At 43.2% G+C, this 25,919-nt stretch overlaps 1 protein-coding gene across 1 annotated transcript in view; it reads left to right on the forward strand.

Annotated features, from left to right (window-relative positions):
- sipa1l3 (signal-induced proliferation-associated 1 like 3) overlaps positions 1-25,919 on the forward strand; it is a 77,551-nt gene that overhangs the window by 9,820 nt on the left and 41,812 nt on the right. The gene's annotated exons all lie outside the window — the stretch shown is intronic.

The raw sequence follows: 25,919 nt of genomic DNA on the forward strand, positions 1-25,919 counted from the left end.
CACACACACACACACTCCTACGTTTGATTCATGCAGCGACCTGAAAACCAACAAGTAAACATAAATTGCCAGCACTGCCTTTGTATTAGAAACATATGTTGTCGCTGCGAGAGGAGAGATTGGTTTTGAAAGTGGGCCAACGCTAGCTGTGACCGCTGGATTCTGAAGGCAAGGTGTTGACAGAACTTTAGTTGGATCCTGTGTTTCCATTTGTGTGTGCCACAATAGAGTTTTCTGAGTTCATGTGCTAGCTAGCCACACAAACATCACACGCACACGCACATGCACACACTTACACAATGCTACTGTGCACTGAACAGAGCCACACCTTACTTCTGTAAGTCTCTTTTGGTTGCAGAGACAAGCCCTTCTTTATAATGTCCTGTGAATAGACTGGCCATTCACCTGTGTTCACCACCTGCCTCTCTTCACTATGTTAGGAGGAAGGGATTGTATGTCAGTTTGTGTGAGTGCACCCACTTATGCCATGCATTTACACATGCAATATTCATCTCTCTGTAGACGTGCATGTGAGAAAAAGAAACTAATCTAATGCCTTTGGGAAAGCTTCTAACGCTATTTGCTTGGGTTTAAAGCACTAGCTTACTCGCGGCATTCTTCCCCTTTGTCTACTGTCTCCGTTTGTACAGTGTCTGTGCGGCCCCGCGTTTTCAGCCCAGTCTCAATGGGCCTACTGTACTGTGTTTGCTCTAGCTAGCTACAGTCTGGCAGGCCAAACGGAGCGTGGTCTCTCTGGGACCGTAGCACTAGTGTGTGTTTTACAGTGGAGCCGTGCAAGCTATGCAGTAGTATTACAGTTACAACATGTCCTCATGTTACCATGCTGTCTGGCTAGCGACACCATGAGAGGTATGTGTGTGTGTGTGTGTGTGTGTGTGTGTGTGTGTGTGTGTGTGTGTGTGTGTGTGTGTGTGAAGTGAACATGTATCAGCGATGGCTAGGGATTCTGTGTGTAGTGTGTGCTCCAGATGTGTATTTTTGCTCTGAAAGAGCTAAGCAGGCACAGTGTGTGTACACAGTGATAAAACTGTACACACAAGCGCAAGGTTATAACTGTACACACTCTGAGTATAGTCATGTCCTTGGAGCGGGAGACAGGTGAGGGGAGGGGGAAGTACTAGTAACTAGATCACACGTTGGTCTGGGTGTGGGAAAGGAGAAGTAGCAGACCCTTGTAAAAGACGGTCATGTCCCTGAGGGCCAGAATGACTTGGGTTAGTCTGGGACTTGTTTTGTTCATATATGTGCGTTTGTTAGTATTATGATGATGACGTTTTGCTGCATCCTTACAGTCATGAAAAACATGGAAAAATCAGTAAAGGCCATAAAATGTTTCTTAATTCATTATTAATTAAACCAAATATAAAAAAATGGTCTTGTAATTTGTCTGTGCACGCCACAGAACCATTGTGTGGGCCGTAACATTTCTGTGATGTGTATATGAAGGTTGTGCAACAGTCTGCCTCGCATTACAGTCAGTGTTACAGCACATATATATCAGTGGTAGCCCTGGGAAATGTTGTGGAAATTAAGTTAAAAGTAGTCATCATGTCAAAGTCATTTAATACCGTTGATGAAAAACTAAGTGTATGGACCCTGATGCATGTCTTCTTTCAGGCAATTTGTAGTATCCTCCATAAGTCATTTGTGGAACTCTCTTGAACTTGGCCAGAAATGGTGCTGGCAGACAGAGAAGGAAGGAGTGAGGGAGAAGGGGGTGGGGGGGGACTGCAAGGCCAGAGCGATTATAAGACTTGGGGTGTGCTTTAACCCACTTAGCACACCAGCTCGGGGTCTCCTGCCAAAACGTTAGCTTAATGCTTTTAATCCTCTCAAGTGAGCCAGTAGTCGCTGCCCAATCATGTCTCCATTTATGTCATAATTGCTTTTTGTATAATTCCTAGCTCTGAAAGTGTGTGTTTATGTTTACATCAAATTCTGTATTTGGAGACATTTGTCTCATTGTTGGATACATAATACAGTTAATGTCTCTCTCTCTTCTCTGTGTGGCTTGCCAACTCGTCAGGCAGTTTCCCCATCATAAACACACACCAGTGAAGTGGCCCTGATGTGGTTTGAAGCGAGCCTCCTGTTGGTTCTTTCCTTCCAACATTCACAGCCGAGCAGGCATGTTTGTGTACCCCCACTTGAGTGGTTGTCGCTGGGCTGGTCTGCTGCCACATGGGGGTCCTGTATACTGTGTGAGGTGGGCAGGCGGTAGGGCTTCAAGCTCCCATCACGTCCAGTGCCCCACTGATGTCAGAATTTTGATGCCGAACCCGATTTTGGAGAGTCCTAGACCACCATTACCAATTTACGATACGCATTGTGAGCTTGAAGATTAGCTATGAAATAAATTGTTTTGCACATTTTCAACAAGAATGACGAAAATATAGGGTCAGAAAGGCTGAAAGTGGTTAAAAATGTAGACGCATCAGCTGCATAACTGGCATCTACAAATAATGACCGATATATCGGTCGACGGTCGGTCTCTAATCACCTCTGTCCTCTCCCAGTTTAAGAACCACCGCTGCACGCCTGTTTTCCTCGCTATGTTGGCCTCCCACAGTTAATAAGAATTGGCTCATAGTAGTGCCACGTTCCACACATTCTTTGTGTGCAGGCCGCTTTCTCTTTTCACATGCATGCACGGGTGGTGGGTGCCATAGGGCTGCACAGATTTCACTGATAAAGCTAACATACCCAGCACTCACAGAGGCCGATTGTTTTTGTTGTTGTTGGGGTTTACGGTATCTGTTTTGTCGACATTTCAGGATGGTGCCCCCTCTTTTGTGTGTGTGAGTGCAGTAGAAGTGCAGCAGTTCAGGGCAACGGTCCTGTCACTGTGGGTTTATGTCTTCAGTGCACGTGGGCCGGCTGGCAACCCCCTCCTACCAGAGCACAGACAGACAGACACACACACACACACACACACACACACACACTGCAGAATCGGGGTCAGCTGTATTTCCTCACCCCCACCCCCAACTCATTCCCTATTCTCTTTATTTCCCCTGCTATCTCCTTCCTTCCCATTTATTTTCTGCGTGCCTCCTATGCTAATGAGCAGGGCGGGGGTTAGGGTGAGATACTGTATATATTTGACAAAGGCTGATTTCTACTATGGAAGCGGGAGGGTGTGTGTAACTGTCTTATGGAGGAAAATGAGTTTACATAGTTCAGCGTAAAGACTGAATGAATGAATTGATCACCTGACAGAGGCAATAGATAGTAGAACATGGGAGCTGAAAGACAAAGAGAAGCCCTTGATTGAAGAGACGGTGCATCATTTGAGCTGAAAGGTGCTGTCCTTCTTTTTGTATGGAGGTCTTGGCCAAGTCCATGCTGCTTAGTCATGGTGGCAGAACTTAAACTTTAACAGTGGGGTGGGGGTACGGTACAGTGGCACATAGCCCAGCATCGCATAGATCTTCATCTACATTCTGATGGGTTCAGGCAGCCATGAAGGCTTGTTGTTAGCATCTCACAGAAGCCCCCTTGTCCCCCCAAGACTTGCATTATCTCTGAGCTCTCGTATGAGACATCTCCCCGTTGGGAACATGCATTCTTCCCGGGCATCGTTTTATAATTTAAAACACAATGGAAGCTTCTACTTTACCAGTTCAGTGATTTCATTAAGAAAGATGAGATAGAGGGAAGGTGTTAAAACGATGAAAAATGAGCATGTCAGAGTAAGTAAGTGTCCAGTCTGCCCACTAAGGCAGGACCTGACCTGGCCTAGAACAATTTGCTTGGTCAGACAGATGGCCCAGTGCAGGGTAGGATAGTAGTGGTGGTGGTGGTGGTGGGGGCTGTCCAGACTCCAGACAGGATCTTTGCCATCTGGGCTTCTTATGGTCACTTACTGTGACTCCTCTTCTGGGGGAATTGATACCACCTTCTCTCACTCTCTCCCTCAAGTCTAGATCCCCGTTCCCACTCGCTTGAAATGCCTGCAATTTATTGGTATCCATCCTGTGGACGGAATAGGCACCTCTTCGTGCAACTCCAGTTGCCTGGCCAGTGGCCAGCCACTTTGGCCCTGCAGTTCCGCCTCTTTACGTTGAAAAGACTCCACTGGTTTATCAATGTGATCTGGATGTTTGGTTTGAAAATACCTCTTCATTTTTATCAGTTATTGGTTGGTTAAGCTTTCGTGTGCCAGAACCTCAGGCTGATCCATTTCATAACATTGCAGGTGAATTGTAAAACCTCCTACTGGTATTTGCGGCGCATTGTAATTGGCTGTGTCTGAACGTCCTCACCCACTTTGAGTTTCTCACTTGCGGTCAAGGTCGATGATACTTGTGGGGTGTCAGGTGTAGTACTTTTAGATGGATTTAGCTGTTCCACATCTTTGATTGGCTTTTTGAGAAGCCACTGCTCCATGTTGTACCGACAGAGTAACAATATTTCCTATATCTAGATTAACTTTTCACTACTGTCATTATGAATGTTTCTTAAACTTTGGTAGTTAAGTTTATTTCGGGGAAAGGGAGGAGGCTTGCCTTCTGCACAGAGCCAGCGTGGTCTGTCTGTCTCTAAGTGTGCTGACACACTCACACAGCCAACTTCCTGGCTCGCTCTCTCTCTCCTCAAAAGAAAAATGCTGCTAAATGACTTTTAGTCACCATATCGTGAAAGATTTCTTTGTGAAACGGGCTGGGTGTGTCTATCTGATCAAAATGCAATGACATGCGACAAACTCACGGCGCGTCATGCACAGCCACAAGGCAAGTGCCGAATCATGTTTGATACCGCATTGCCTACTTCTCACCTCAAATGTTTTCAGATACATATTTTAGAGTATTGTTTAAGTTTAAAACGATTATTTGTGGACCTCAGGTTGAGAACTACTGGGTCAGACAATTGTCAGTCGTATTTCTTTTGTTTTTAGCCATTGTCTGAATCACTGCAGTGACCTGAAAAGAATCCCATGGCTCTATTTATTCAGAGAAATGTGGAAATGACAGTTATGCCAGCAATGAAAGAAAGCAGGAAAAAAAAAACTGTCGCTGACTTGACTTTGAGTGGGTTTTTTCTTTCAGCCGCTAACACAGTGACTAACAGACCGGAGTGGTTTGTGTGGCTTTGGAAGCCGGCTTCAGCCGTTTGAGCTGCAGTCCAAGGTGATGCGGTAGAGCACAGAGGCTGCGCCCAACCAGCCCACAGTCAATATTTGCTTGTGTGAGTGCCTGGCTTCTGGCAGGAAAACAAGGTAAAAACGAGAGAGAGAGTCTCCTTCGTTTGTATCCAAGAGTTGATACCTTAGCATTACTGCAACTTCCTAGCTCTGCACATACATACAGTAAGTGTGTGTGTGTGTGTGTGTGTGTGTGTGTGTGTGTGTGTGTGTGTGAGACACCTGTTCCTAATGTTCTCCAGGTCTGTGTTTATAAAAAGCATCAGAGCAAACCACAGCTCTAAGTGGTTAGTGGCTTGAACAGAGGGTTCATTACATGGCTATCATCTAGCACTCACAGGTGTGTGTGTGTGTGTGTGTGTGTGTGGTTGCTGCATGTTTGTATCATGAGCTACTGCTGCCTCCTAACTGCGATACACCATCAGCAAACAGCAAACAGCTTGGACCCAGGCCACCCAGCGAGCCGTAGGCACTCTGCTGTTTGTTTCCCGCTCTCTGTTTTCACCCTCTGCTCTGTCCATCTGGCAGAGGGAGAGGACAGGCAGAGAGACTTGGTGTTGAGCGGGATTAATACACAGGTGAGCTTGAGAGATGGCTAGAAAACACTATAATTGACCATATTTACACAGTGGCAATCTTGCTCTTATATATACTCAGGGGATATATTGAAGAGGGCAGAAGGTGGTGGGGAAATACAGCAACTGTAAGAAGAGAAAGGCTGAGGGGCTAATTAGTAGAAAGAAAGGCGTTGCCAAGCGTTAAAGTGTGTCTCTGTTTCTGCAACATGTGTCACATAAAGAGACATGCTAGGCTCATTAACCAGACCCGCCACAGATGCTTTCAACGGAGCCACTCAAACCCTCTATCTACTCTGCCTGGGACTACTTGGCTGCCTCTCTGGCTCTGACTACCGTTGCATTATGGGATCACAGAGGAAGTTCCAGGCCTCTGAAAACAAGCTTTTACGCAAGAAGTACCCCCCAGTACTTCTTGCATTACATACTGTTCTCTTGGTAACAACGGAAACGCTTTTATCAGCATTTAATCAATCAGGTGACCCATATAAATGATAAGTTGTTTATTGTTGTTTGTCTGTTGAGGAATAACACATTTGTGAGCAGTGGGTGAGTCATGGTGTAGTGAAACTTGATCGCCTGGTTTCTTTTGAGTAATTTCAACTCTCCTGTGTGTATGCTACTGTGTCTGAGTTGAATTTCCTGTTACGCCAGCAGTTCCAGGCCTCTTTGTTTGGGGTTGTTTGGGCTGCTCGAACATGTTTGGATGGAACTGTTCCTCAAGAGTGGCAGACATGATGAGCCACTTTAATACAGATATCCCAAAAATAGTGGCATAACGAAGAGCTGTCATTACTGTCATTTTACACAGAACCAAATAAAGCCGCTTCCATGTGTGTGCTTCTACATGACATTCTGGAATCAGAGGAGGTGTGCACATCAAGCCTCAGCATCTAGTGTTACGCTCTAGGCATTTATTTAACAAAATACAGTCACGAAATGGACGTAGAAGACCACAGTCACCTAAGCTTCGGGAATCGGTATTGAAGCATTTGACATCATTTCACAACATGGAGTAAAAAATGTAGTATATAAGTTATAAGTACTGCTCTTCAAACTCAAATTCTAGCTTGAAGGGGGCTTTAAGTGAAGTAGAGCTAACAATGAGTGGGGGAAATGGTCAAAGTTTATGTAAACTAGGTGATGTTAACAATGGCAAAATAAGTATCTGGTCCTTGAAGGTCTAGTCTTTCTCCTTATCCTCATAATTAAGGAGGGTTCACTACCGGTAACCAACAGAATGTTAGCATTCAATATGGTTGCATCGGAGAGCAAATAGTGCAGGTAAAGTAGATGTGGCCGCAAAGAAATCTGCACTTGAGAGTAAAGTGGAGTGCGCTACAAAATAGATTTTCCAATATTTGCCTTCAAGATGTGTGAGAATGTGAAATATGTTTATATTTTGAATGAATTGGACCTTGCATTGTTACAGTGGATGTCAGGTGGTTAGACTGGGGGAATATTTTTCACTTGGCCGTTCTCAGTTCATGGTGGAACATATTTTTGGGGGGTTCCCCTCTATACGGCCCCTCCCTCTATTTTCCATGTTGTCTTGCCTGTCTTTTCTGTTCAACATTTCCTTCTCTCCTTCCTCTTGTAGGTTAGCCCCCTTCTCTCCCCTCTGTCAGTCAGTCTGTCTGTTTGCCCGCCGCTCTCACTACTTTACTCCTTTCATCTCCTTGGCTGAAAACCCGCTGATTCCAGACGTTGCGCACCAACTCAACCACAGTAGCGGGGGAAAGAATGCACAGAGGAAGAGGAGAGCGAGGCCCTCATAAATGAGTTTCTGTAGAAAGGGCTTCCTCTTAATGAGTTTTAAGTGGAAAGGGTTATGGATTTCTGAATAGCCAGTCAGATAGAGTACATTGAGGCTCATTCTTGTCGTCTTTCCCTCAAAAATAAGAAGGCCTTGTGATCAGAGGATTCCTGAATACCCAGTTGCCCAGGAGGCACCAGACCCAGGTCATATTCTCTCATATCTGAAACTCTTGAGTATTCTGGGAATGGAGATTAAAAATGAAGGGAACCCAGTAGGCAGATTTTACTGGCTGTACTCAGCAGGAGAGGGAGGAGGAGGAGGAGCAAGGGCGGATGTGTTTTTAATTTCCTCCAGTAGCTCTGTGCCTGCTTGCCTGCTGTGCTGCCTCTCCCCAAACTCCTGGGTCCAGGGACAGGATCACCTCAGGACAGGGTGGGGTCACTTGTGACAGGACAGGACAGGAGATCTATGGACCCAATCAGTAGCAGAAACATTTTTGCAATGAAAAAAAAAAAAAAAAAGACGTGTACAACGACACACATGACTGACTGGTACATATTTATTTATTTTAGCCAAGGACAGATGCCTGTGTACAATTGCACGTGTTGGCAGAAGGCAGTGAGATCACTCAATTAGCGCAAAGTGTACAGATGAGGTAAAAAAATGGTACATCAGACATCACAAGTGCTTTGATATGTGCACAATGCATACAGCAGAGTGGTATGAGACGAGCTGTGGTTGAGAGAGATGAGACACTTCTTGGTCCATGGAAGAACTTGGTCAATTTTAAAGGACAAAAGTTTAACTTATAGCTACACTATGTGACCGGAATTGCTGAACTTCTTACCACTGAGCCAATAAATCACGCCTTTTTGCTCAGGTGAGATATTGAATGTTGACAGTGTGGTCAAACCAGACCGCATGAAAATAGCAAAAATATGAATAATTGAATAATTGTTAATAAATGTTGTGATGAAGATCTGATTGACCAAAAGCTCAGATCCCTTCTGTCAGAGACATTGATGATTCCAGCACCTTAGCAAAGATTTAGCCTGGTGGAGTGGTGGTCATCCTGTAATAACTGTCGTAAAATAAAGATAAATGAAAAATAAAATAATTGGGACAAATAAAATAAAACCGAATCTGAATTATTATTCATGAGATCAGTTAGTGTTTTTTTTCCCTACTCTTCCACAGATCATCTTCTAGTGGGAGCCAGACAGCTGTTCTGTGTGTGTTACCATCTCCCCACAGGGGGAAAACTGCGGTTAAGAGTGGAAAGCCTGTTAACACTCTTTAACCTCATCTAGAAGTCATCTAGAACTGCTGTCATGACATCTGAGACTTTAGAACATCACACACGCACGCACGCACACACACAAATCATAGCAGGTTGGGGTTTGGAACAGGATAAATCAAAGATTTGCTCATTTTAGCTCCAGATCCTCCTGAAATCAAACATAGCCAGAATAATGTGATCACAAGGGGGGGCCAACCAGAGAAGTAGAGTGCAATGATGACCCAGTTGGTCATCGTTCTCTCACTCTTTCTCTCAGAATACCTGAGGTGCTGGTGCTATCTTGGGTGTGCTCTTATTCTGATGGCACAATAAAATAATAGGATGATGTGATTGAGGACATGTCTGGCGACCAAAGGTATACCTGTGTGGGATAGATTTTATCCCACTAGAAGTGGAATCATTAACCAAACCATTAAGAACCATTAAGAACCAACCAAAGCACATGCAGTTCTACCAGATAATAATAATAATACATTTCATTTATTAGTTAACGCACTTTAAATTTGCTACAGTGTTTAAAAACGCCTGTGAGAGTTAGGAGGTGATGGAAGGAAATTGTACTTGTTTCAGTAACCAGTATTGCTAGTACACCACAGGGGATTAGGCACAACCAGCCATGATATGCACTCTGCCTCACAAGTGCCAAGCTTTTACTAATGTCATTTTAAAGTCTCCACATATTCCAACAGGACTTGAGCAGTTTAGTGATCAGGGTCTTCCAATGTAACTAAGCTCTGCTCTCCGAGAGTTGTACTATGTAGTTCAAAACCCACAGTTTATACAGAGGGGCCTTATTTCCTTTCTCGGATGTGACAGGAAATACAATACCCTCATGCACTTTCCCACTGGACTCCTGAAAACTCTTGGCTCGCTTCACGTTGCTGCTGGGCACCTGAGAGCGTGTGAGCTGAATCCCAGGCCAGTGATAGTGTTCTCCGGACCAGTAAACATGCCTGTCTCCTTCCATTTAGGAGGCTCACAGATGTGGGCTTCACAAGTTCACGGTATTGCTGTGAATGGAGCCCGGCCAGTGCTACATTTTTGGGTCCGATGCTAGTCCTGATTTTGTCCTAGACCTAGACCATAGATTACCAATGTTTTAAGCACAAAATCTTGAAATCAATTTCAAGAACTTAGATGTAACACTTATAAGCAAATAAATAAAAATAAACACATAATTCAAACCTTTTAAAATAATAACCGATCTATGCGCTCAGAATGCATCGCGATGCTGTGCATTGTCAGCTTATGGATGAAATATTTGAACATTAAAAAAAAGGAAATGTTTGAAAAATATTCACCTATAATGACCCAAAATAGGGACCAAAAGTGGTTAAAATCAGGACACATCAATTGCATAATTGCCAATAACGGTGTCGTCCAAAAAATCAAATAATGGCCGATACAGTGGCCAAACCGACATATCGGTCAGGCTCTAGTCTACAACATGACTAGATCTATACCCACTGTCCATTAAGAAGTTCCTCACAACTTAAATGATTCACGAGACTTTAGAGCATTGTGTCCATGCCATCCTGTAATAGGCCGAGCCTTTCCCACGTTAGACTCAGCCTCCCTGACCACAGATACAAATCCAGTCACAGTACATTTACTGTCTGCGTTGGTTCTGGGAGGAAAGTCCCCAGAGGGGTCCATCATTTCACTGGCATCAGAGGAACAAGTGGGCACTATTATCTCTATCTCTGCACGCTATCTCCTGGCTGTGCCACTCTTTGTACTGGCTGATGTTATCTATACCATACGACTATACAACTGTTGGGTGGAGGCAGCTGCAGCGGCGTTTTCAAAGCACTACATCAGGGAAGAGGCGTGACTCTCCTCTTAACGAAATAGCATCATTATCATTGCTCCTGTATTTCTCAGCAGCTAAACCTTACTTTTCAGCTGCCAAGTGCCTTTTATTAGAAGGAGCAAAGTCAATTGCAGGTTGGGCCCTAGGCCTGCACTTCTACAGAAAGACTAGATTGTAGATACCTCTAGGAGACCCACTCTGACTCAGGGAGGCATTGATCCAGAACAAGCAGGTTTGTCAGTGAGAGCTCACTTATTCTTCTGGGAGCTCACACAGTCCTCATAGAAAAGGGCCCTAGCTGCTTCCACTCTCAATGGCGCCATTGAGAAAAAACTGAGCAAGAGACAGAGAGAAGAGAGAGAGTAGCTTGAATTGTGTCAGAGGCCCTCTTTGTCTGACTGCTTTATAACGGCCAATCACCCCCATCCACCTCCCCACGCACATGACCCTGATAATACAGTGCCCGTTTGCCATTGTTGTTGTGTCACACTGAGTCAGTTGGAGAAAATAGAGCAACAGTGTCTGTTCTCATTAGTCGTTAAAAAAGAAAGAAAAACAAACACTAATGGCAATGGCAGTCAACATACTCTAATCCCCTCCATGTTTCAGAAAAGTCATATGGTTACTGAGTTGTTTCTTGGTCCAACGCTTTGGTTCCAAACAAGATATCTTGGAAACTACTGGGTGTATTGCCATGGAATTTACTATGCTACATGGAGGATGACATGTACTGATTTTGGCCTATCCAATGTAATTCTGCAATGAACTAGCAAACGCGTAAATATAAAATGCAAACATAACTTAACCAGGCCCTTTATTACGATCTTTATTAGGATAAAACATCAACCAGGCCGTCATCTTATGGCTGTTTTTACTGAAGGAACATGTGTTTGTGATGTGCATGCGTACAGAGGCAGTACAGTGACCAAAGGTGTGTGTGTGTGCACATGCGTACTGTAGCACCTGAGGAGTTGTGCAGTTTTTGCCATAATCGTACAGCTCCAGCTGATGATGGAGAGAGGTACTTTGGTCAGACAAGGTGGTGTTACTGTCGGCACCACAAGGCAATAAGACCAATTTGTCCAATCAGCTGAAATTAAATTACAAAATTGTCTGTGATGAAACGATAAAGGAGCAAAACTCAGAAAAGTTAAAAACAATCCACTGTTAAAATAAAAATGATGTAGTTCAATAAATGCATGACGATTGTCAATGAGTAATTATGTTAAATAATCGTGATTTATGATTTCTTTTTTTGCCATAATGGAGCAGCCCTACTGAGAACTATCTGTATTATTAACAGACATTGGCTGTGTATAGGCATGGAGAGCTGGATTCCCACTCATCTCTGTTGGGCTGTTGAATGTTCAGGTCAGCAGAATGCAGCAGCAGTCTAAAGTTGCCATATGCTATATATCCGTGTTATGCATTAATGTCAGTCTGATTGGTTGAATTGAATTTACACTTAATATTTAAAGACCACAAACCCTAACTGCAGGAACCCAGCAGTGAACTGTCCTGCCACAGACATAGTGTAAGTAGTCGAGTTAGACTTCTAAGGGGGTTCACCTCTATCATCTCCACTCTTGTAGCCATGCTGGAGGCCCCTCTCTTGCCTCATCATCATTTAAGCTCATTAGCCTGTCACTGGAATGATACGGTTACAGGAAGAACTGCAGCACCCCACCCCCAAACCCATTTCCTGTGGCTTGTGCACTAATGTAAATGGTATAGGCACTGGGCAGGCAGTGTGTTGAGTGACATCGGAGGGTCAGTCCCCTTAAAGATGTTTTACTGTGGACTCGCTGAGGGAGATGATAGGACTGTTTGTCACTCTGCTGAGGCAGTCGCCTGGCCTTGGCTTCAGAGGAGGCAATGAATTGTAAACCTGCCGGCACCAGGGGGCGTGGTCGTTAAGTTGGATCCTCTGTGCTGCTCTCTGTTCACTGATTTATGCCTGCATATGTGTGTTTGTGGGTTTTGATTTAGATTCATGCAATAGACCATTGGGTCACCGATGCCTCATGGTCACCAATGCCTCATTGTCTCCGCCGTAGGTGGAGAATATGTTTTCGCTTCGTCCCGCTGTGTGTGAGCAAACATTGTTAGCCAAGCTAACATTGGTCAAGCTCCACGTGACACGTGTCAATATGTTGACACCAATGCCTTTGATTGGCTAGAGGGGCTTATGACGAAATAAAATCCTTTAAATAGGTGTGTCACTTCAAAAAGACTTTACTTTTTGAAGTGAGGTAAGACAGGATCAATCAGTCTTGATTGGAACAATACCTTCCGGTCCAAATCACCCGTCCGTGCGTGTGTGTGTCCCTCTGAGAACACCTAACATTGGTCAAGCAAAGGCGCAGAAGGCCAAAGCTAAGAAAGCATACTCATCTACAACAGTAACACAGAAGAGGACTTTAGAGTTGAATTATCCCACAACAACAAGGCCGAAGTCTTAATAGTGTAACAATTGGCCACCTTGATCAAATACATTATGTAGCACTAGAGAAAACTGACATAGATCAAACACACCAATCAACTGCTGAAACTGTTCAAGACAATGAAGATGAAGAAGACAGACAAGTATTTGAACAAACCAGTCAATTACGACCACTCCCATATGACACATTGCTTCAAGAAGAACATTCTTTAGATGCAAACACTACATATTCAGTCGCCCCTGCAGAACACCAAAAACCACGCACATTCTACCAACAGTACCTTGCAGTACAAATCACCCGTCCGTCCGTGCGTGTGTGTGTTCCTCTGAGAACACCTAACATTGGTCAGTTTTACGTGACATCACAATATGTAATATAAATATATAAATAGGAGGCTGAGATCACACAATGTAACTAACTCCCATTATGCAAACTAAAGAAGCAGCAAATGAGCATCTGAAACCTGTGCTATTAAAATAGCACGGGTCTGCTGGCGGAGACTTGTGCTCCGAGGAGCACATTTTCTAGTTATATATATTTTTTCCTTAATGGTCAAAACCGCTTTGGTAGAGGTTTGGGTTGTGTAGTTACCTTGCCATGATGTAACTCCAAAGGTGGACAAGAAAACAAGAAATCTAAAATAATTGCTCCATTGTGTAGAAACAAACAAACTAACAAAGTTGAAATGTCAACTTCCTGTTGATTTTACTATTTGAAGATCTGGATAAACAAATTATTCAGATTATTATTATTAGGAAGGTTTTCTTCTAATAAAAATATTTAAATCTTCAGGGGCACGGTGGCGCAGTCGGTAGCGCTGTCGCCTCACAGCTAGAAGGTCCTGGGTTTGATTCCCGCCGGGGACGCTGGGGGCGTGTTCTCTCCTCCGCGTCATCAGTGTCCATACCTTAGGTGGGGTTGGTGAAAGGGCCTTTCTGTGTGGAGTTTGCATGTTCTCCCCATGTAGGGCCCAGGGTAGATATCCTCACAAAAAACATGCAGTAATCCTGGTTTTCTTCTAATAAAAATATTTAAATCTTCAGGGGCACGGTGGCGCAGTCGGTAGCGCTGTCGCCTCACAGCTAGAAGGTCCTGGGTTTGATTCCCGCCGGGGACGCTGGGGGCGTGTTCTCTCCTCCGCGTCATCAGTGTCCATACCTTAGGTGGGGTTGGTGAAAGGGCCTTTCTGTGTGGAGTTTGCATGTTCTCCCCATGTAGGGCCCAGGGTAGATATCCTCACAAAAAACATGCAGTAATCCTGGTCTCTATACTGCCTCCCCCTGGTCAGCCGGGGCGCCTGATGGAGGGGAAAGGAACTGGTTGAAATAACGTGTTCCTTCCACGCGCTACGTCCAAGCACGTTCGTTTACGTGCTAAAGGAGTGAATGTGAGAGCCGTTTCACTGTACAATGTAAGTCAACGAGGAGTATATTTTGAATGATCAATTTCTAATCAATTGAGCAATTATTTTTTATTTCTAGTCCACCTTTGCAGTTACATCATGGCAAGGTACCTACACAAGTAAGACGCGCGAACGCGGGAAGCGAACGCCAAAAAAATAAAATAAATATGAAAATATATATATATTTTTTTAAGTAACCAATAAAAAATAAAAATAAAAATACAACAAAAATCTGCGTTAAAAGGAGCATCTTAGAAAAATACAAATTCACCAAAAAAAAACTTTTAATGTTTTTGAACAATTCAACAAAGTGTTTGAAGTGCCTGTTTCACCCACTTCCGGGGGGCGGAGCCAAAATCCGAGCCCGAAGTATTTGTTCGTAGACCCCCACTTAGGGGGGGTAGAAAAAGTTTCGGAGCGATTCGGGCACTTTTCAGTTAACATGGGGTTTCAATGGGGAGTTTTTAGGAGCCTTCTCCGGGGCGTGGCTTCCGGTGGAAGGGGCGGGCTTAAACGCAACCTTGACAGGTGTGTTCAGTTTTCAAAGACCTTTCATTTGATGTATGGTACGTCTAAATTGGACATTTACTTTCTTTTTTGTTTTGCCGCCCCCCCCCCCTCCCTCCCCATTTTTGAAGCTTTTACCACTTGATTTATAGTTTTTTTTTTTTTTTTACCTTGTCTTGTATCTACATAGTCTTGGTCTGAGTCTGTTTGTCTAAATGTTTCTCTGAAAAATCTCAAAATAAATGATAAAAAAAAGAAGGAAAATTGGCCATTGTCTTGCCAGCCAGTCAGTCAGTCACTGACTGTCATACACATCTCTGGCCGCAGCTGTGCTTGTTGAGCATGACAGTAATTCAGCACCTAGTCTGTTATGACAGGTGTGTGTGGTTTAGTGAGTTATCACTCCTTTTGACAGGTGAGAAAAAGCTATTCAAATGTATCCAGTATTCCTACATGGTAGCATGTTCCTTGTCCCATACTGTCATAGACACACTTCAGTGTACCATGCTCAACCTTTGCGCATGAATGTGACCTCATTCCCACCCTTAAAGACCCCACCCTTAAAGAATTCCACCTGTCACCAGTCATTAAAGATTGAGCATAGTGTTTAACTACTCACGTCACAGTTACCAATTCTTCCCACTTAACTTGTGTTTTAACCTGACTATCGTTTGTCCTGTGATTTAAAAAATATATTTATTTTTGATATGATTAAGTGAAATAGGCTGCGTATACCACCACTGGAAAAGCTGTGATTTATTTCTTATGTGTTGGATTCCGTTCAAACCCCTAGGCAACTTGGCAGCAGGCTAACCTGTCTAAAACAGTATACATGTGATGTCTCCATTAGGGATGGGCGTTTGGGCATTTTTTATATTTTTTTTGTAAAAAGAAAAGTATATTATGTACACTTTTAACCATAGCGTAATGGCATATTCATACAATAAAGATTGCAGTGCATATTACAAGTCTTAGACACAGCAACTGCATCATGTATGTTGCACAACTAATCAGTCGGTACTTAACGCAGCGAATGCAGCCATGCAGCCGTTTCATTATAGACCAAGCCTACAAGGTGAACAGCGTCCAAATAAAGTTAAACAGTCATCTGTCTTTCTGGAAATATTTCCACTGTCTTTTGGTGTCCTAGTTGTCTCTCTAGCTATGATTTCAGAGCAGTTTAGATTAGTGTGTTCCTCCACATGCATTACGTCCTCCCGGTGACTCAAGTGAAAAGAAGCAGCTAGCCTCTTAAGTGGCGTACATACTAGACCGAGATGGGGATTGACGTACGTCGGGGGTGAGGAACTGTGTATCGGAGGGGACACATGCTTATCTACACCCTCTCTAACGAACCAACAGGCCTGAATTTTGGCCTCAATTGCACATATTTTAAATAGATTCTCGCAAATTCAGCACTCATAATATGCGAAATTCCCCCACATATTTACAGCGATGTTAATAATATAATCAGCCAAAGTGAATGCGGGAGGACTGGCTGCGGCGCTGTACAGACAGAACGTCAGTCTTATCAGAGAGCATTTATCATGCTCTCTCTCCAGAGCGTCTGCCTCTCTCTACAAGCCCCCCGCCCCCGTCCACCTCCGCTGGCTATGTTTATTTGTGCTCCGTTGTGCGACTGTCGCACATCGAGGGTGGCCGAATGCGCGTGGCGCCATTGGGCAACAAAGTATTCAGTCTTAAAACATAAATACATCATCTGAACTGAGTCACGCTCAGTAAGAAACACCAGACCAATGTCTTTCCTCTTCTGTTGTTAGGTCAGTATTTATCAATCCCCTTCCACGTTGCCTTTGTCTGCCTGGTTCTTAATGAGTTCTTATCCATCTATGTTTCTGTGAAGTGTAAATGATCTTTTTCATATTATTATGAACCTGGCGTCTTTGTCCCTTGTGTATTCTGATGATTCAAGGAGTAGTATAGAACGTACAGTAGGCTATAGGACACATGTACTTGTTGGCACAAAATGCATAGATGTATAGTCATAGTCATACATAAAATCTACATTAGAATTTATTCTACTGATCTTTAAAATTAAATTGCTCCACTGGCGCAATCATAACTGCGGTGTCAGAATGCACACCGCAGCCAGGAGTCTGACACCGCAGCACTCTGTGGATTCGTCTCTATCCATCTATTGTCCCCTGAACACCCCCCCCCTCTCTCTCACACACACACACACACACACACACACACACTTTAAATTGGAACAGATTGACAAAATGCAATCTGAAACGGACAATGTAAGACCTACAGTATAATTAAGCTTAATATGTAATATCCCCCCCTCCAAAGTGTATAAATCCCTCCAATGTGAAGCATTTAAGGGGGAATTCCCCACCCCCTAGATACAGAACAGATACTACTCGCACCACAAAATGGCATTGAAGTTAATGATTTGTTTCCCATCTGAATACGCATAGCAATTTTTGTCGATTTGTTCACAAATTGCACACCTAGTAACTTACTATCGATAATTTCCAATTGGATTAGGGAAATTATGCCGTCATTTGTTTTAGTAAATACAAATGATTTATTATTTAGAGAGTTGCCTATTCTATGTAGCTCATACAACCAAATGGACCCTTAACAGATCCATTTGTTTCCATTTGTATGAGGAGTTTCCTATGTAGGCAGATGGAGTTGTTTACTAACATTATGGATTTATTGTTGCACAGCCTTATTATTGTTTACAGGGAACACAGTGTATCCTTGTGGTCTTGTCATATAACAAGATAATGAAGTGTTCATTTGCCATAGTGAGCCAATAACCTATTTTGCCCACAGAATTTCCCTGGAAGTAAATACTGCCTTGAATTTGTGACTTTAAAGTTGTTTAAGTGAGAATTAGTGTAATGGAAGGGTGAAGGATTTGACAAACGGCACATCCAGTCTGCGTGCTCGCAGTTGTACATTCTGCTTGTTGTGCCTGTGTGAATGAGTGCCTGAGAGCCCTTCCCATGGCAGTCAGTGTGCTGAGGCCAAAGGCGGGGTTCATCTGTGTGAAACAAGTCAGTGGCCTACTACTCTCCCCCTGGGACGCCTCGATGGGAGCGGCAACAGCTGTGGGGGGTGAAAAACCTGTCCTTTCCGCATGCACACACACACACAATCTCACCACACGCTCAGGGGGGTTAAGAGGCCATATTTGGGACAGCCCGAGGTCTGGAGTGGAGAGGAGGTCAAGCGTCATGTTTTTATGATATCTAGACAATGGCTCTGTACAGTATCGATCTATCGACCTATCTATTTTTTCCCGTTTTCATTGAAATTTGTTTTGCGACCAGTGCTCAAACAACACATCACATTAAAAGGATACAAAATATCTCTGTTATAACATTAATTATATTATTTGTGCCCACTCAAAAATGTCCTCATAGCAATTTCCTCAAAACAATACACATTTCATAACGGTGCAAAAAATCTGCCAAGGGCTGATGTCAGTTAGCACCAGTCTGTGCTTCTATCACTCCCCTCACCCATAGCAAATAAAAGCTGGGTTTGTGGTAGTGCATGCATAAACCCATCACTAGCTCATGCTATTATTATAACACTGACCCTCCAGCCTGATCACTCCCGCGCTGGCTGACTTACCATCACATGCACTGTCCGGAAACGCGGCTCATGCTAGGAATTTTCCATCTACCCTACCCTCAGTTAGGACCAAGACATCATCTGATCGGTTTGACAGCAGCAGATCAACTCAAACAGTCCTTCAAAGGAAGACTGTCCGGCCTTGTATCTGATCTGTATAGGAACCGCAACGCATTGCAGAGGTTGCGCATACAGCCCAGTGCGTCAGTGGATGTGTGCTTCCCTCCATCCAGGACATATGCGGTACGACAGCCGCTGTGTCATCAAAGCCTTATCAAAGGCTTATCAAAGACACTAATCATGGCCATGAAAAACAGTACCTTAAGGCACTTCAAAGTGTGCTATGACCAATGTATGACCAATATATTTATACATACTTTGTGCTATGAATGTACACATATATGTATTTATAATTTCTTTCTTATTGTTTATAAGATGTAACAATACAGCACACTCATTTTCAACATTGAACTATGTCTTTCTTATACCTTAGAGCTGATTTGAGTATTTCCTAGAACCGGAGAATCAATTCTTTGGGGGTCATATGATCAGTGACGTACGGCCGCTGTGCTCTTTGGCCCGCCTTGCAGTTTAGAATGGGGTATTTCATCTCCAATTGAAACCGCGCGACCTGAATATAAATGACCGTAAGACTTCATTCAGTCATATTCAGTTCATTCAGTTATATTGTGTTAATCGCTTTGCAAGTTAATCTTAGTAGTTTATAATGGCATATGGTTAGATATTATGTTCCCCAATACATAGCACTTGTACACATTATAACTGAAAGCCTTTCAGCCTTGGCTTAAACAAGTTTTAATTTTATTTTCAAGTTGCACTGTTGGAGTTGGAGATGAAATACCCCTAGACTGTGAGGCTGCCTAGACGGCGGACCACAGAATACAGCGGCCGTGCGTCACTGATCACATGACCTAAAAGAATTGATTCTCTCCGGTTCTAGGCAACATAGAAGGGGGGGACCTTTTTCTTATTTCCACACATCAGCTCTAAGATATATATTAATGACATAGTTTGATGTTGAAAATGAGTGGTATTCCCCTTTAAATCTTGATCACAAACAGTATGCCAGTGACGGTGTGCGGGAATCTCTTTTAGCAGGTAGGTGGATGGTAATCTGCTCCGACACCCACCTGATGACATGGGCTACTCCATTGTCAGCCAAGAGAATGTTACTGTATTTACAAAATATTCTCTTCTTAAGGGTGATACTATTACTTGCCTGCGGGTGTTGTGCACCAAAAACAACTGATGTTACAATTGCAAGCTCTTAACACATCGCACTGCGCACTGCCACACGTTGTGAACTTGAAGATAAGCCATTTATTGTGCTAGGCACGGCGCGCAACCAAGTATAACTCAGGCTTTACACGATAATCTAAAGAAGTCAGTTATGAAATGTGGGGCGTAGAACCAGAGCTTGCCCAAATAATTGTTTAGGCTAATTCCTTCAACATTAGTCTGCAACATTTAGGGGTTGTAACTTGTATGCAACATTTAGGGGTTGTAACTTGTATGCTATTGCACGTGCGCGCGCGCGCACACACACACACACACACACACACACACACACACACACACACACACACACACACACACACACACACACACACACACACACACACACACACACACACACACACACACACACTGTCTTGCTGAGACACTAAGTACAGTAAAGTACTCTATCTAAAGCAACACACTTAATCCCCCACGTTTTGAGCAGAGTCAGTTCTTATTGCTTTTTTACCCCATTCATATTTTCTGCAGTAACCATAAGTTGACAGTTTACTTGAATGATACGTCATCTTGCAAGAGTTTGAAGCCCGCCGATGAATAGCTAAGAGTATTAGACTGTCTTGAGGAAGAATTGAAGAGAAATAACGAAGAAATTAAGAATTTAGAGCACGTGCAAACGGTCTCGGCTGATGAAGCTCTTCTCGTATGGCTTTTGACTGTTAATAGGTCTGCGCCTCCAGCTGACGGAGAGAGGGGGGGGGGAGATGACAAAAAGGAGGAAAAGTGGAAGAAGAAAGATTGACAGAATGATAATGTTCCTTAATAATGATGAAGTGCTTTGTAAAAAGCTTGCCAGTAATGCCACAGCACAAAACATGAAGCATTATTAATGGGGAGGAAGGAAGATTAAAAGAAAAAGAGACAGGCTGGCATAGCTAGAGAGCTGGAGGCCTGAAGCCACTGTGTCATAATTGTAAAAGATCGGAGAGGTAGAGCCAATGTTCTGTACAGACTGGCCCAGGGTCTTCTCTTTACCATTCAGACAACGGTGATGAGAGTGAGGAGGAGAAATAACTTCTTCTATAGTGTACGTGCACTTCTTACGCTGTGTGTCTTGAGTGGGTGCATGTGATGACGTGTCCTGTTCTGAAGCTGTTGACGACGTGGACACTGCGTTCGGTGGCTGACTGATGATGGATGTGCGCGCGTGGGTGTCAGGGGTCGCACGCTGTTATTTACCGCTCTGTTTTCAGGTGGTGTGTCCAGAATGCCTGCGGTACCCGCCTACATAATACATCTTCCTGCCCACCCACCCCCACCCCCGTTCCCATGACAACCATCACCAGCTTAGCGATGGAGCTGCTGTAGCACAGCGTTGTCAGTGATTTTTGCGGTGAACGGAGTACATTACGTTACATGGTGCAGCTGCATTGCTCCATGCTCCTGTCAAGAGGTATTGTTTTTGCCATTATATAGCCAACTGGATTTTTTATTTTTCCAAAAATGGCTATTGTATAAGTTCATATATTTTGCCTGATCCTGCATTAATAAAACGGATGAAGTGTGGTATTAATGGCTAATTGCTTGGGACGTCACGTACTGGTAGGTGATGCATATAATGCCAATCCTGAATGGGAAATCTCAAATTTAGTAAACCTCTGTCGATATGTGTCATGTATTCACAGCCTACAGTGATGCTATTAAGATACAAGTACTGTATAAATCCTATTGAAATGTTTCCAGTGATTTGGGTCTGGCCTCATAAAGGGCATGTGTTCCATGAATCATCCCAGTACTGTCACACAGTGGGGCTATTCTGAGAGAGTGGTGGAGGCACTTTCCTTGCCTTTCTTTCACTTATGCAGGGAAGGGGGCAAAGTAAAAAGGGTCTCTCATTGAGAGAGAGAGGATGTACATGTATTTATTTAACAGCAAAAGCACAATTCTTACGTTTGTATGCTTTGGCATTATTGTTATGTTAGGCCTCCCTCTGGAACGATGCAAGTCGGGAACAATGCAAGTTGGAAGAGCATGCCCTACCCAGTTATGCCAACCTGTTATACCCGCTGTCAGAGTACCCTTTGTACCCATCTGTCCGTGTCCCCTTTATGCCCATATATGGAGATTTCTATATCTGCCTGTCTAATCATTCCACACGTTTTTTGACGAGTTCTTTAAACACAATTTTCATCAGGGATGTCGGGGCAGAGACGCATGTTAAAATGAGTGATCATGTTGTTGCTTTCCAAAATATCCTCAATGCTAGGACCCTTCAAGATTAGTTCTGGAGCTGTACTTCTATGGTTTTATTTTAAATGGAATTCTGGGATTCGCAGTTCTAACAGACCATAGAAAGATACAAGGTGTCGCCGAAAAGATGACTAAACTCAATGTTACGCAGAATAACATTTTTATTGTTTTTATTTCACACTTGCTTATATATAGCAATATAAATGTATGTTTGCCATGAAAATATAGTTTTTAATTTAATTAAAATTGAGAGAAGAAGAAGGAGAAGAGGGTGTGCAAGGGAAAGGAGAGCTGAATGGGTTGATAGTGTGGTAGAATTCCCCACATCCAAGCACTATTATTAATGGGGCTGCCGTGCCTACCCCTCCCTGCAGGAGGTTCCTCACGTTCCTGCAGTAAATGCATGCAAACTACAAGCACATGCACACACAAACGATCCCCTTTACTGTTGCTTTGGATGTGAAGTGTAGGTTATTGAACTACAACTCGTCATTCCCTGCGGCAGTGTATTGCAGTCTGTTGATGCTCTGTGATTTTGTTTTCACAAAAGATTAAATGTTCAGTATTTCCATATCCATAATTTATTTTACAAAGAAACCCTGGTGATTTATTTTGTGTATTAATTAGAGATGCGCGGATGGGGTTTTTCGTCACCCAAATCCACGTATACATGTTCATTATCCACCCGCCATCCAACCGCATTAATTATACCATCCTATTTCTAGAGGTCAAATTATTATTATTTTCCTGACGTTAGTTTTCTTATAAACAATGTTACTCACCACTGTCTGTCGCGATGTAGTGACTGTATACAATCCATATCCATGGAAACAACAAGACGGAGCTTCATTCACTTTACTTTCCCTGTCACTTTGTTGCCATGTCTGCTTTTTATAAGCGACATTTGGGCTTCTTTGGTGCTTGTTTTGGGCTTGTTTTCATAGACCTGGCTGCTTATTTCTCTCGCAAGATCTGGCAACACCGGCTGCATGCGGTACACTGTTGTTGGCAACGTGCAGTAGGCGGCTAATTTGTGCCTGATGTAAAATGACGCAATATTAAAATACTACCAACGCACGCACGGCGAGATTTCGTGCTTTTTTTAAGCTATAATAGGCCTATAGATTAATATCATTAATTTAATACCCGCATTATTTCACCCGCGGTTTATCTAATATTAATTAATAATTATATTTGATTGACCCAAATCCACCCAAACTGCGGTTAACTGCGGCAACCGCGGCTAAAACTGCGATCCGCGCATCTCTATTGTGTATATATTGTGTCCTTTACATTTCTCGCACACATTGCACTCAGGTATTATGAGGCAAATGCCAAAATTGCAACCTGTATTTTTGCATTCTATTAAATTACCTCCAATTCTTGTATTGTCATTTAATTTTCAATATTATGGCATATGTAAATTTCAACAGAATCTTAACAAGTAGTACTTTGAAATGTTTTGCTTGTAAGCTATAGAGATCATTTTACATTGATAATGTTGGTGACTCTTGAAATCCATGAACATTTGTATACAAAGTCACTGAAATGCAGCCAAATTCATAGGTTTTGAGACCTTAAACTTTTCAATCAAAGACGGGTTGAGTTGATGCATAGCCATAGATAGTGGATAGATGCACAGCCAAATCCACATTTTACCACGTCAGGCACCTTAGCAAACCTTTTGACTAACTGGCACACAATATTCTCTCATGTGACTTGTAAGCCGACCTAGCCCTGAAATTGCACTGGCATAGTAAAATATAAAATATTCATGCCTCTTAGAGTTTGAGTTGGGCAAAGTAATCCTCTTCAAATCATAGCATAATGCAGATGATGCTGAAATCATAGATGGGCCCAGGGCAAGACACACAGAAACACATAGTGTCCCTCTATTTCCTTCTCTGCTGCTGTAATGAGATGTAAAGTATAATTTGCATGTCTTGACTCTGCTTTCTAATTTGGTTCAGCTCAGTCACATGATGTGCATTAATGCGTTTAGAGTGGATTTTTCTTTTTTTAATTGGACTCCACTGAGAAATTTCCAGCGTCGTCATCCAAGGACAGAAGTCACCCTGGTTAGTCAGCCAAACAGAATAGTTTGATGCTGATCGTGTATGGCAAGTAGTATCTTTAGAACCACCATTAATTGTTTATAATGTTTATTTCAGTCAATTAGGACTGAGACTGTCCTTTGTGGGGCAAGTTGGTGCTGCATATAGTACTTGTTTGGAAAGTTTTCACTCATTTCATTTCATTCTCAGGCCAAGGGCCAAGACTTAGCTTGAAATCCTCCCTGACTACTGGCTTAATTCCGTATAGCCTCTTCGCTGTGGCTCACACGCACACAAACACAATTGCTGACCCCTATCCACCCCCACTTCCACCCTCTGCTAAAGAAAAGTGTTTTTACGCCTGGCGTCAGGGAGTAAGTGGACCTGGATTGATTGGTATTGATTGGCGCTGTATTTGCCAGACTGTAATGGTTCTTCCCTCAGGACACAGAGTTGTCTGTCCAGTGCCCGTTACCTTCCATCCCCCCATACATACAAACATACAGCCCTCTGCCCCCTGGGTTCACCCCTCTTCTCACATCACAGTAATATTTAAACAGTCACTCCGCCTCCCCATCCTCTTTGGCTTTTTTAGACTAATCGGAGCACATCTCCATGACCTCATCTCTCTAGTCTCCTCACACTGACTCTTTGCGATACAGCCAAGGAGATGGAGGGATAGTTGTTCCTTTTTTTTGTCATGGAGCTGGCAGAGCATTTGAGTCATAAAGAAAGGAGAAGAGTCTGTCACTGAGCCCTCAAAAGGATGTGAAAAAATATGTTTAACCCATTTAAACCGGGAAAGCATCTGTGTCATTTTAGATTTTAGTGTTGGCTATTCAAAAATAGCAGATCTATTTTATTTGTATTTATTTTTAATCTTGAAAGTGTGAGAACTACTGATTTAGAAGGCATTTGTAGAATCGGCCTCAGGTCTTAATGGGTTAAAAGAAAGAAAAAAAAGGGGTCGCCTGCTGGCCTAGTCTAGGCGCATACCACATATAGGCTCTAATGCTCTAATAAGGTTTGAATCCCGATCCCGACGACCTTTGCTGCGTGTCACTCCCCATCTCTCTCCCTGTTTCCTGTCCTATCTTCACTGTAATACTATCAATAAAGGCAGAAAAGACCCACAAATATATATTTTGAAAAAGAATAAAGTGTTTGCATCTGAACACTTTTATTTACAGAGGATGATTGATGGAGTTATCAGTTGTTGGCTCCTTTTGGATGTGGTTTCTGGCTGGATGTTTTGTCTAAACATGGAACAAACACTGAGTCCTTTCTTTGCAGAAGCAAAAATGCTGCATGCCCAGATGCCCACCGCCACTATGCCTGCACACACCACCACGTAATGCACGTATGTGGTGTGCCACACCACACACCCGTATGTGGTGTGCAGATATATAACCTGTTTCTTGTTCATGCGCTCGTGCACTGCGTGAGCCTGTGTGCATTCAAGTGCGCGACTGCGTGCACAGTGGTACACACACCCAGGAGATGGAGCGCCTTCGGGGATCTTTGTTCAGACTCCTTGCAAACAATAGTCTAGCCTACTGTGGCTGACCTGATGGGCATGTAACTCTTTGCAGCTGTTCTGCGTGTCAACACACACACAAACACACCCCTCTTACGCACGCACACACCGATGCCTTTACAACCACACACGGCTTGCTTAAAAAGCAATACTAGATCAAAAGAAAAATCTAATTGTAGGAGTTTAAGGAATGCCAAAATCCAATGTTAAGCTGTGTTGAAAATGAAAGCAGGTGAGCTGCT

This window comes from Gymnoscopelus braueri, assembly GCF_963280865.1.
Source record: "Gymnoscopelus braueri genome assembly, chromosome: 5".
NCBI classification, from domain to species: domain Eukaryota; kingdom Metazoa; phylum Chordata; class Actinopteri; order Myctophiformes; family Myctophidae; genus Gymnoscopelus; species Gymnoscopelus braueri.